The sequence below is a fragment of the Gigantopelta aegis genome, chromosome 4, assembly GCF_016097555.1.
Source record: "Gigantopelta aegis isolate Gae_Host chromosome 4, Gae_host_genome, whole genome shotgun sequence".
Taxonomy (NCBI): Eukaryota; Metazoa; Mollusca; class Gastropoda; order Neomphalida; family Peltospiridae; genus Gigantopelta; species Gigantopelta aegis.
In genome coordinates, this window is record NC_054702.1 from 35,647,022 (window position 1) to 35,659,557 (window position 12,536).

At 36.8% G+C, this 12,536-nt stretch overlaps 1 protein-coding gene across 1 annotated transcript in view; it reads left to right on the forward strand.

Annotated features, from left to right (window-relative positions):
- Positions 1-1,566, forward strand: part of LOC121369814 (deleted in malignant brain tumors 1 protein-like) — a 69,896-nt gene extending 68,330 nt beyond the window's left edge. Inside the window, exon 7 of the mRNA XM_041494888.1 lies at positions 1-1,566. This exon is cut by the window's left edge and continues 330 nt beyond it. The gene's annotated coding sequence lies outside the window, so the exon portion shown is untranslated.
- Positions 1,567-12,536: the final 10,970 nt, after the last annotated feature.

Here is a 12,536-nt window from a genome sequence, read left to right on the forward strand (position 1 = left end):
TACACACACACACACACACACACACATACACACATACATATATTTAAAAGATCCATTTTCAAATGGATTTATACCAGAAAAATTCTAATTTCGTTCATCTGAAAAATTGAAAAACTGAAACTTTTAATTCTATGCAGGATTTTATCAATGCAAGGTTCTTTTACATATGCGTCGGAAGCGGGGACGGGTATCGCCCCTCCCCCGCCCCGTCCCACCCCAGTCTGAAGCTGGTGTGGCCAAATATACGTTGCCCCTTCCAGTTGATAAATGAATTAATAACTAATGACTAAACAACACACCCCCACCCGCACGCACCCCTACCCCCACCCCAGTTGCTAATAAACTTCCGACGCCTATGCTATGAGACAGAAAATGGCAACAGTAAAGAAATGCCATGCAGAAATCGGCCCCGTTCAAGTTTAATGTCTGTGGCGTGTTCAGGAAGCCGAACGCTGGCGACCAGTCTCACTGGTGCCATCGTCTAATGTTATATCACATTCACTAGCCCTCCTGAACACGTTGAAGATCGCCGCAAATCATCGCAGACCAGACGCAGATAGCATGTTCCCACACACTTCAAATTTCAGGGTGGAATCTAGCCCAGTCGGTAACAACAGCGCTCGCCTGAGGTCCTATGATCCCAGGATCGAACGACCTCGGTGGACCCATTCTTTGATTTGGTTTTTTTTTAGTGCGCCACGACTAGTATATCAAACGATTGATATGTTCTGTCTGCGGTAAAGCGCGTTTAAAAGAGCATTTGTTACTAATGGAAAGATACATCGGATTTCCTCTATACTAAAACGATATTACTAATGGAAAGATACATCGGATTTCCTCTATACTAAAATGATATTATTAATGGAAAGATGTATCGGATTTCCTCTATACTAAAACGATATTACTAATGGAAAGATACATCGATTTCCTCTATACTAAAACTATATTACTAATGGAAAAATACATCGGATTTCCTCTATTCCTCTATACTAAAAGGATATGTTTTGAAACTTTGAAACTTGAAACATGTCAGAATTATCAAATGTTTGACATCCAATAGCCGATGATTTATAAATCATGTGCTATAGTGGTGTCGCTAAACGAAACACATTTTAACTTTTTCCCTCCGTCGCAGACCTCCTGCTAAAAATATCTGCGGCAGCAGCGCTCTTACATATTTTAATGGAACCAGGCTTAAATGTAGATTTATTGTAGCGTAAGCGTATATTCTCTAAGTCGCAAAGTTAGAGTCTGTGATATTCGGTAAAACAGTTATACCACACCTCATTTGAATGTTCAGTACTATCCTGTTAGTTACCAGGCCCGTAGGAGAAATATTTCAATTTGGGGAGGGGCGAGGGAGCTGTTTTATCGCACCCGGGGGCATAGGCCTGCGAATTGTTTTCATTGAATGACTTCAAATACGATTTGCTAGCACCTAGATTGCTAGATTTTGGGCCAAATTTACCAAGTCTACATACATTTACAATGCTTAATCACCTGCGTTTAAAGGGACATTCCTGAGTTTGTTGCATTGTAAGATGTTTCCGACAAATAAAATAGTTCTACGATTACACTTGTATATTAAATATATTTTCTTGTTTAGAATATCAGTGTCTGTATATTTGATGTGTTTCTGGTTGTCTTAATATTTGTAAGAAGCTCAAACTGGATTTTGTCTTCAAATAATTTCGTACGTACGAAAAAATAATATTTTAAGAAATAAAATGAAATTGAACCTAGTACAATATTAGAACGATCAGAAACACGTTTAATATGCAGCTACTAATATTTTATGCAGAAAAATATATTTGATATGTAATTATAATCGTTAAAAAGTCTCTGTTAGTCGATAACATCTTAAAAAGTGCAGCAAACTCAGGAATGTCCCTTTAAGAAAAACAGGTTTCGTAAATTTGGTCCAATATGCTTTAGAAGAAAGTTTCGTCTGTTGTGAAGGGATTTTCTGTTAATATTTATATTATAGCAAGAGGCCACTGTGAAAGCAGACCCAGTTGTCTTTGTTAACGGGCCTGGTTATTGTGAATATGTGGTTTTGTAAAATGTTTGATATACGGTGAAAAAACAAAACAAGCTATGTTAGCTTAATTATATTTACCACGTTTGTGTTTAGTCTAGTCTTTTTTTTATTATACTTTAATGTCGACAGGCGTTTATTCATTTGTTCAGGTCGATTGTACATGCTTAGATTGGGACATATCATTTATAATCATAGATAAGCGTTTGAGTACAGAGAGCTTTTTCAGAATTTATCCCATTGGTGTAGTGCAGTGAGGGGCGTTTTAAAGCCACGGTCTCGCGTCCATATTACTAATGCTTGGCACACACCTACCGATTAACGCCAACACGACAATCGCGTCGGCGTTTTTCTTTAGGCGTGTGCAGGGCAAAGACGCGACAGTCGCGTCTAATCTTCAGTTTTGCCCCGATTAGACAGTCGCGGCCGCTTGTGTGTGTGGGTGTACATTTTCAGACTACTGCCGACTCGACAGTCAAGTCGGCATTAATCGGTATGTGTGCGCCAACCATTAAAGGCATGTTCGCACAGTAGTTGACCAATAACATGCCCTAACACAATATTTTCTGAAAATATTTTATTGATCGGGATATAGATGACGTAACCCAGTGATAAAGCGTTCGCCTTAGGCGAGGTCGGTTTAGGATCGATCCCCGTCGGTGGACCCATTGGGCTATTTCTCGTTCCAGCCAGTGCACTCCGACTGGTATATCAAAGGCCGTGGTGTTTGCTAATCTGTCTGTGGGATGGTGCATATAAAAGATCCCATGTTACTAATAGAAAAAATTACCAAATGTTTGACATCCAATAGCCAATGATTAATATATCAATGTGCTCTAGTGGTGTCGTTAAAAAACACCAAAAAACAAACATAAAAGATTCCATGTTAATAACAGAAAAATTTAACAGGTTTCCTCTCTAAAACTATATATGTCAAAATTACCAAATGTTTGACATTCAATAGCCGATAGTTAATAAATCAATGTGCTCTAGTGGTGTCGTTAAACAAAATAAACACTTTTTAAGTCAATGTGCTCTAGTGGAATCGTTAAACAACATAAACTTTAATTTTTCTTTCACCGTTATCCATATTCCGTAATTGTCCAGTTTTCTGCATGAAATAGATACAAACACGTGACAACGTACAAGATATTGAACTTTAAAAGTTCGATATCTTGTGAATTAATTAAAGTTCGATATCTTGTGAATTAAGTTGATTGCCTTCCAGCCCCTAATCATGTGATGAATTCCGTAACAGCTCTCGTTACTAGTGGCTCGCATTAATTATTACATTCCAATTTCAAATCAAGAAAGGTATTAATCGGTATGTGCTGCTTTTCTAAGGACAATTTCGATCTCGAAAAGGTCTACATTTATTATCCCAAAATTTAATTGAATGCAAGATCCTACAACTGTATTTCTCATACCACACCTGTATGTCTTACTTTTTTATTATCTATGCACATGTACCAAATACACACCCATATATATATATATATTTATTTTATAAGTGTGTCTTGTTATGTATACTACTGTGCAGCATTGGTTTGGACAATTATACACAACACAACAAACGGCACACATGTTAATAGTAATGACTTTTTTTGTGTGTTTTTCTTCAGGAAGTAAAGCAGAGAGATATGAAGAGTTTTGAAGTAAACATAAAACGTACAATATTATACAATTTTTTAAAGAAAATACGTTGGATATTAAATATTTTATAGAAAACCAATGATACGTTATTAATAGTTGTGTTTTAAAGGCTCATATAGAATGGATGCGGTGCGTGCGTGCGGTGCGACTGTCTTACGTCTGATGCGTCTGCGGGTTGCGTTTTGGACATATACGATTATTTCATTGCGGCTGGCCGCCTGCGTGTTTGCATCCAGTCTAGACGCTCTCATTAAAGGGACATATCCTAGTTTTAAAACACTAACGCATATTTTTTACTATTAGAGCCGTTTTTGATAACTGAAATCATACTTTACTTAATTTTTATTGTTTATATTATCCATTTCCGTACATTCGAAGTGGTTTTGGTCATACTGGCGTTTTTAATATCATAAAATGCATTTCTTATATTTTTAAAAACGCACGTGCGTCTGAGAAGTAACAGTTATGGAGTCGAGTTTTAGTCTATTTTTAGAGGGTATTTCACCATTTCTAAGTCACAGACTCATGTTTCACTCTATTATAACTTTATCCAAATGTTTGTAGATTAACTAAATTTAGTGTGCATTTTCATGGGCTAAAACTAGGGACTGTCCCTTTAAAACTAATGCATTTCTATATTTGTAGCCGGAACACACGCACGCGCAACATCCAGTCAATATGAGCCTTAAGTTGTGCAGTCTTTTTTGGGGCTTATCAACGTGGTAGCCATATATACTCTTTTTAAAAAAGTAGGGGAACCTGAACTATTAATGCTAATATCAACTATTTGACCGAACATACGTTTTGACCACAGACATCCTAGTAAAGAACGTTCAGGTCTGTTTATCAACACACCGAAACACATTCCATAGTTTGCACGTACATCACGCAGTTACCCCATACACGTGCGTGGGGTGTCATTCTCGATTTTGACAATTTCCAGGAAGGTCGATTAATCACTGTGGAATATTATTTCTGTCAATTTGTTTTATTCTGTTGATCATACAGTTGTTATTGTTTTGTTTTTATTCATTTTTATTGTTTGAATTTGCGATTTACTGATAAAAAAATCCCGTCAACTTTCAAATTTCACTTCTGACCCCAATCGTCCTTCAAGATCTTTGGTGGTCATAAAACCTACTGTAATACTGAACTACCGGTTGTAATGTTTGTCCAATTAATTCACTATTGCCATATAACCTTTCCCCACAGCCAATATACCTTACAATTTTGGCAATTATAAATTCTTATTAGAGTTCCCCGTACTTTTTTTGAAGAGTATAATTAAGAAAAGATTACCGATTAAAACAGCTTGTATCTCGAATGTATGATTCGAAGACTTGAGCATTTGTACCTTTTCACCGGCACTCACACGAGATCTGTGTAAGGACATGCAAGTAGTTTATGTGGCGACAACGGGTTTCCTCTCTATATCTTTCGACCAAGTGTCAAACTAATCATATATTAGAGAGCAAACCACCGTACTTTCCAATGTGCTGAGGTGTCTTTAAACAATACCCAGCAAGCAGGTAGAAACCCGCACCATTTGCAGGTTTGTCGTCTAGAAAGAAACATGGTGATGTTTTGTTGTGCCGTTTGTGTTGTCGTGTATTGTAATCTTTCAGAGGTTCATCACGTGCCTTTCCGGGATTTAATCATATTTGTACACCGGTCTTAACGAGACTTAATCATATTTGTACACAGGCCTTTCGGGGATTTAATCATATTTTAACATCGGCCTTTCCGGTACTTCATCATATTTGTACACAGGCTTTTCCGGTAGGCCTACTTCATCATATTTGTACTTAAAATCCCTATTGTAATTCATAACATATTAAATTAGCGAAATATGTTTGTTTTTGGGTTTTTTAAGTTCAAAGAATTACTCGGTTTAATCATAATAGTATTAGATACGCAATTGCATGTTATAATGAATCGCTGGGTCCGGGCTTGTAAAACTCTTGTTAGTTTGAACATGAGTTCAGTGTAGGCTTTTGCTTTTGTAATTTCCTGCAGCTTGTCGCAGACTAGGTGCAGATATTATGTACCTATATATTTCAACAACCTGTGAATATGTTCCCATAAAAATCGCAGGGCCGGAACTATGAAATGGTCAGGCTTAAAGTCTACTGGCAATGGTTCGTGGTTATAAAGCTTTAACGTTTCAACTTAAAGGGACATTCCTGAGTTTGCTGCATTGTAAGGTGTTTCCGAAAAATAAAATATTTCTACGATTAAACTTACATATTAAATATATTTTCTTGTTTAGAATATCAGTGTCTGTATATTCAATGTGTTTCTGGTCGTCTTAATATTTGTAAGAAGCCCAAACTGGATTTTGTGTTCAAATAACTTCGTATGTACGAAAAAATATATTTTAGAAAATAAAATGAAATTTAACCTAGCACAAATAGTAGAACGATCAGAAACACGTTTAATATACAGCCACTAATATTTTATGCAGAAAAATATATTTGATATGTAATTGCAATCGTTAAAAAGTCTCTGTTAGTCAATAACATCTTAAAAATTGCAGCAAACGTAGGAATGTCCCTTTAAATTTCCAACTTAAAATCAAGAGTACAATGCCATTGTAATGCAAGCATTTGTCGTTTGGGTAGATCAATGAAGGTTCCAGTCTTTAGTTTAGATTTTTATAAGCTCGGCTTCTGACGTATTCGTTTTGAGATATATAATTTTTGTGTTAGTGTTTTGTGTTTTGTGTTTGGTGCTTCTAGAAAACCGGTAACATCATGTGCAACATTTCATCTATAAATATTTTTGGTTGTGTTGTATCAACTTAATTTTTCTCAATACATCATTGTTGTGAACCAAATATTTTTGGCGTTTGAGTAAATGTTAATAAAAGTGTTGGCATTGCTATGATAAATCTTTTGTACCATGCATCTGAAATAGACACTTGATAATCGTAAATTCGGCTTCGTAAGTTAACGTAAATATGATCAGTGGTTATGCCTGTCACATATTCGTTTACGTGTGTTTGTCACAGAAGATTGTGTCAATTGATACAGAAGACGGATTACGACAAGGTCAAAAGAAAATGATTTATGTATATTTTGAACTATGATATTTATCTGTATTTGTAAATATACTAATTGTGTTTTAGTTGTAGATTTATTCGTACTTAAAACACTAGAAGACTGGTACCATCGTGTCCTATCACATTACATTATTTTAACTGTAGGCGTAGAAACCAGTCTGGCGAGCGACCACGAATGTTCGCCTTCCTGAACAGGCTTCAGTCTTGCGATGTGTTGTGAAAATAATCTATGATTTTTCGGTAATGGCGAAAAACTATATTTTGTTAATAAATTATATATATATTATTTAATAAGCAATGTCTACATTCCACTATTTTGTATTTCCATAATAGCCTATATCTACATATTTCCTGATTAGCATGTTTAATGTTAAATAACCCCATGTACATTCGCATTTTGTTAAATTCTATATTTTCATACCATATATATATATACTAGTATTCGTTTTATTACATGTGTTATTATTTTTCCATATGAAACTTCTCACTGCAGTCATTATGAAGTGGTATACTGTTGTCTATGTTTTAAACTTCAGTGGCGCATGCAACAGAAGTGATTTTTGACAAGGGCACAAACATTATTGGTTATCTTCATATCAGATAATTAAATTAAAACATGCGAGCTTTTCAGAAAAAATCAGTGGCTTAGTCTAAGAGAAATAATTATTTAATATCGTCACAGGTTACTGTTATTACTAAAAATGAGTATTTCATATGCATTTTTCCATAGATGGAATAACATAAACACGTGAGAGCTTTTGAAATGCCAATCGTTAAAGGGACATAACTAACGTGATTATTAACGGAGACTGATCCAACGAGTAATCGTACTTCAGTTTTAAACCCTGCTATTGATTTACCGAACCGGCCTCGCTGGTGTCGTGGTTAAGCCATCGAACATAATGCTGGTAGGTACAGGGTTCGCAGCTCAGTACAGGCTCCCACCCAGAGCGAGTTTTAACATTCGTGGCCATTTAATGAAACCAAATCCATTATGGAGTAAGACGTATTGGCCTTGTGAAACGTACCCCCATTAAGTATTGATATGATCATCTACATTTATTTCGTTTCATTTGTTTAATTTCATGGGAAGAACATTGAAAGCTTATAATCATTGGTGTAGCTATTTGGTTTAATACTTTTCATTACGCAAACGTAGAAGACGAACTAGTCTGCACAGTTAAATATTAATATCGCCCGGTGTCAGTGGCTTTAACTTTTGCCATGTCATACTTTTATATATTATTGGTGACTTTTACCCACAAGTCATGACGAAATGTAGTTCTTTATGAAACAACAAAACTGATTTTCATGATGTTTTTAAAATGCCATTATGGTGGGAGTTTGTTCACAAATTAATGATGGAAAATAGAGTAGTGTTTCAATTGCGCGCGTTACAGAGAATGAAAATAATGTTTTGAATCAAAACCTCTTACAGCAGACGAGACCATTGGGGCATAATAAATATAATTTGTAAAATTTATGGAGCCGCCCTGGATTTGTTATATTGTCAAATATATTGAACAAGAAAAAGAAAGGCGCACATTATTTTAGCTTTCTTTAATTTATTTTAATTTATTCAATTTGAATGACATTAAGTTTTGTGTCTTTTAAAATTACCAATGTCTTGTGAACGTTTTAGGCCTATTTTTGACAGTTTATTTGCCGAATTAATTTTGAAATAAATAAATAATATATTAATATATTCGTGTATCTTTTGTTGGTCAGCATATTTTACTTTTTTCTACCCTGTTCATTATACCTCAGACGTTTGTTCCGATCTGTGTCTTACCGATTCTTGGGTGGGTTATTTCCCCCACCCCCTCATCCTCTTCCTCCTCGCACGGGTATTGGTGTGTACATTTCAGTATTTTTATCTTTTAACACATGTAACGATGGACATTTTCTGAATGTCATTACTTAACATTATTCATTATCTTTCTTTACCTAGTACAGTTTCTATTTCTCTACTGAATCCGCTGACCCTAGTTCTTAGGGTCCGTAAAAATATTGCCTCCTATGATTTTACATCTTTTTAGCGTTAACATATTATTTACAACTTTTTACTTTTTGAAACTCCATTGTGTCTGCTCGCCCTGAGGTGTGTTCAAGCCACTTAGAGGTTCGCGAACTATTTAACTGGTACCATCGTTCTCCATTATATCATAATGACCTAACATTAGGCGCAAAAAAAAAAAGTCTAGTGAGCGACCGCGATCTCTCTCCCTCCTGAACCTACCTCACAGCAGTACTTGTGGTAACTCAAAATGCATTTAAAACTAAACAAAAAAGGTGCATACCCCTGAAGCTACAAGGTCAGCTACGTACATTAACGTCATGAGATTTATTTCAATACGTTGAGTCATTGGTATTACGATTTCCCAGACTTTAAAGGAAAAATTATACATGGCCTATATTTGCTACCAAACATCTAAAATGAATCAACTAAATCGAATCAACTAAAAAATATAATAATAATAATAATAAAATTATCAAATGCTTAAATATTTTTGATAAAAAAAAGATTGGAGCTCTTTACGGAAATTGCCGATCTTTAATGAGTAGAACGTGGATGGGTTCTATATTAGGTTTTTAAGAGCAGCCTTGCCAATCTCGTGGCTTCTTTTATATAACCTTTTGATTTGAGCATTGTCATTCAGGTTATTTTCACTATGACACAGGGTGTGTATCCCTATATCCTTGTACGTGCGCTTTATTTGTGACTATGATACAAAGTGTTAAAGAGGGGAAGAGGCGTCAACTTGTTTTTTTTTGTAATGTTCTTTTCAATCTGAATATGATTTATATATATATTGTGCAGCAATATTTACAATATTTTGTTGTTTTTGATTTATTTTTTTCATAATAGTTTCATATTTGTATGACAGATGGAGATATATGTCAATTTTGTGAATGAAATCATTTTTGTCATGACCGATATTTTATAAATAGAGTTTTATATTCACACCCAATGTAAAAATATCACACCCATGTAAAAATGTTGATATGTGTACATTTACTCTTTGTTCTTTTTCACAATGTATTATATTTCATATATTTTACTATTACGTCATTCATATTAATAAACATGTTGAGACTGTCTATAATGGCTGTATTTTTTATTATTTTAAATATAGTATTAGAAGTGGCCAAGTGTTTATCGTTTTATACAGTACTGTTATTAACCACCGGTAACAAAGAAATGAATACTCTTAGGGCAATATATAGTGCAGGTGAATAAAATTAAAGACCAGTTATTGCAGGGACATGGTTAATATTAGAAATATATCGTATATGTATTACACTTTAAGGTCCGAGATGTAGCTCGGTTAGGGAACATTCGCTGGAGGTGCGATAGGGTCGCAGGAACGATCGTCCTTGACGAAGTCTGCTTACCCCCGTCCCAAGCAATGTTCTAAGACTGGAACAGCAAATTAAGTGGTATGTTTATGAGGAAATGCATATCCCTTATTGCTTTATCGTTAGTAGCAGCCTATGAGACGACAGCTCTCTCTCCGTCTCTCCGCCTCTCTGTCTCTCTCTGTCTCTGTCTCTCTCTCTCTCTCTCTCCAAATGTAGAAATAACCATGTCAAACAGCCGTAGTTTTAAGGACGTTCTGACAAATATACCTTTTCCTTACTTGTAAGTGATAATACTGATTGAATCACAATCGTGCACATATTGTATATTTACGTTGTGTTAAAAGGGTTAGTGGTAAAACGCTTACCTGATGCGCGGTCGGTCTAGAATCGATTCCCGTCAGGGCCCACTGGGCTAGTTCTCGTCCCAGCCAGTGCACCAAGCTGTGGTATATATGCTATCATATAGTGGATAGTGCATATAAAAGATCCGTTTCTACTAATGTAAAAATGCAGCGGATTTCTTCTCTAAGACTATATGTCAATATTACCAAATGTTTGGCATCCAATAACCGACGATTAATAAATAGCATTTGTATCACGTTATTGCACACAAAGAGCGCCCTCTAGCGGTAACAAGAGTTATCGACAATACTACATGATCGGCTATTGGACACCATTTATCTTACATCGAGTTTTTATAGAAAGAATTTTTTTATTTAACGACGCACTCAACACATTTTATTTACGGTTATATTGGCGTCAGACATATGGTTAAGGACCACACAGATTTTGAGAGGAAACCCGCTGTCGCCACTACATGGGCTACTCTTTCCGAGTATTTATTTGCGCTTCCCACAGGCAGGATAGCACAAACCATGGTCTTTGTTGAACCAGTTATGGATCACTGGTCGGTGCAAGTGGTTTACACCTACCCATTGAGCCTTGCGGGGCACTCACTCAGGGTTTGGAGTCGGTATCTGGATTAAAATTCCCATGCCTCGACTGGGATCCGAACCCAGTACCTACCAGCCTGTAGACCGATGGCCTAACCACGACGCTACCGAGGCCGGTGACGAGTTTTTAAACGACACAACGTTAACGTTACACGTGCTGTATTCTGTTTCTTACAGAGCTGGGCGGTATACAGTATATATCATTCGGTATCTGGATTAAAATTCCCATGCCTCGACTGGGATCCGAACCCAGTACCTACCAGCCTGTAGACCGATGGCCTAACCACGACGCTACCGAGGCCGGTGACGAGTTTTTAAACGACACAACGTTAACGTTACACGTGCTGTATCTGTTTCTTACAGAGCTGGGCGGTATACAGTAATATATCATTCGGTATCTGGATTAAAATTCCCATGCCTCGACTGGGATCCGAACCCAGTACCTACCAGCCTGTAGACCGATGGCCTAACCACGACGCTACCGAGGCCGGTGACGAGTTTTTAAAACGACACAACGTTAACGTTACACGTGCTGTATTCTGTTTCTTACAGAGCTGGGCGGTATACAGTATATATCATTCGGTATCTGGATTAAAATTCCCATGCCTCGACTGGGATCCGAACCCAGTACCTACCAGCCTGTAGACCGATGGCCTAACCACGACGCTACCGAGGCCGGTGACGAGTTTTTAAACGACACAACGTTAACGTTACACGTGCTGTATTCTGTTTCTTACAGAGCTGGGCGGTATACAGTATATATCATTCGGTATCTGGATTAAAATTCCCATGCCTCGACTGGGATCCGAACCCAGTACCTACCAGCCTGTAGACCGATGGCCTAACCACGACGCTACCGAGGCCGGTCACGAGTTTTTTAAACGACACAACGTTAACGTTACACGTGCTGTATTCTGTTTCTTACAGAGCTGGGCGGTATACAGTATATATCATTCGGTATCTGGATTAAAATTCCCATGCCTCGACTGGGATCCGAACCCAGTACCTACCAGCCTGTAGACCGATGGCCTAACCACGACGCTACCGAGGCCGGTGACGAGTTTTTAAACGACACAACGTTAACGTTACACGTGCTGTATTCTGTTTCTTACAGAGCTGGGCGGTATACAGTATATATCATTCGGTATCGGTATCAGTATCATGTCAATACCAATTTACCGCACCGAACAAATTTGAAAATATCGAAATTTCGGTTTTGAAATTTTTTTATCCGCTATTTAGTAAAGCACTAACAATATATCTGACGAACGCAACATAGCTGAAAATAATAGAAAGATGAGGGCCTTGTGTATGGGATTTAATTTTATTTAGATGAAATTAGCGGGTGAGATTAAAATCTGGCATGCATTTAAAGCAGAGTATACCAAAAATATCGCTCGTATCGATACCGAAAACCGTACCGATACCGAGGTAAATCACCCCAAAAATACCGAAACCTATACCGAAC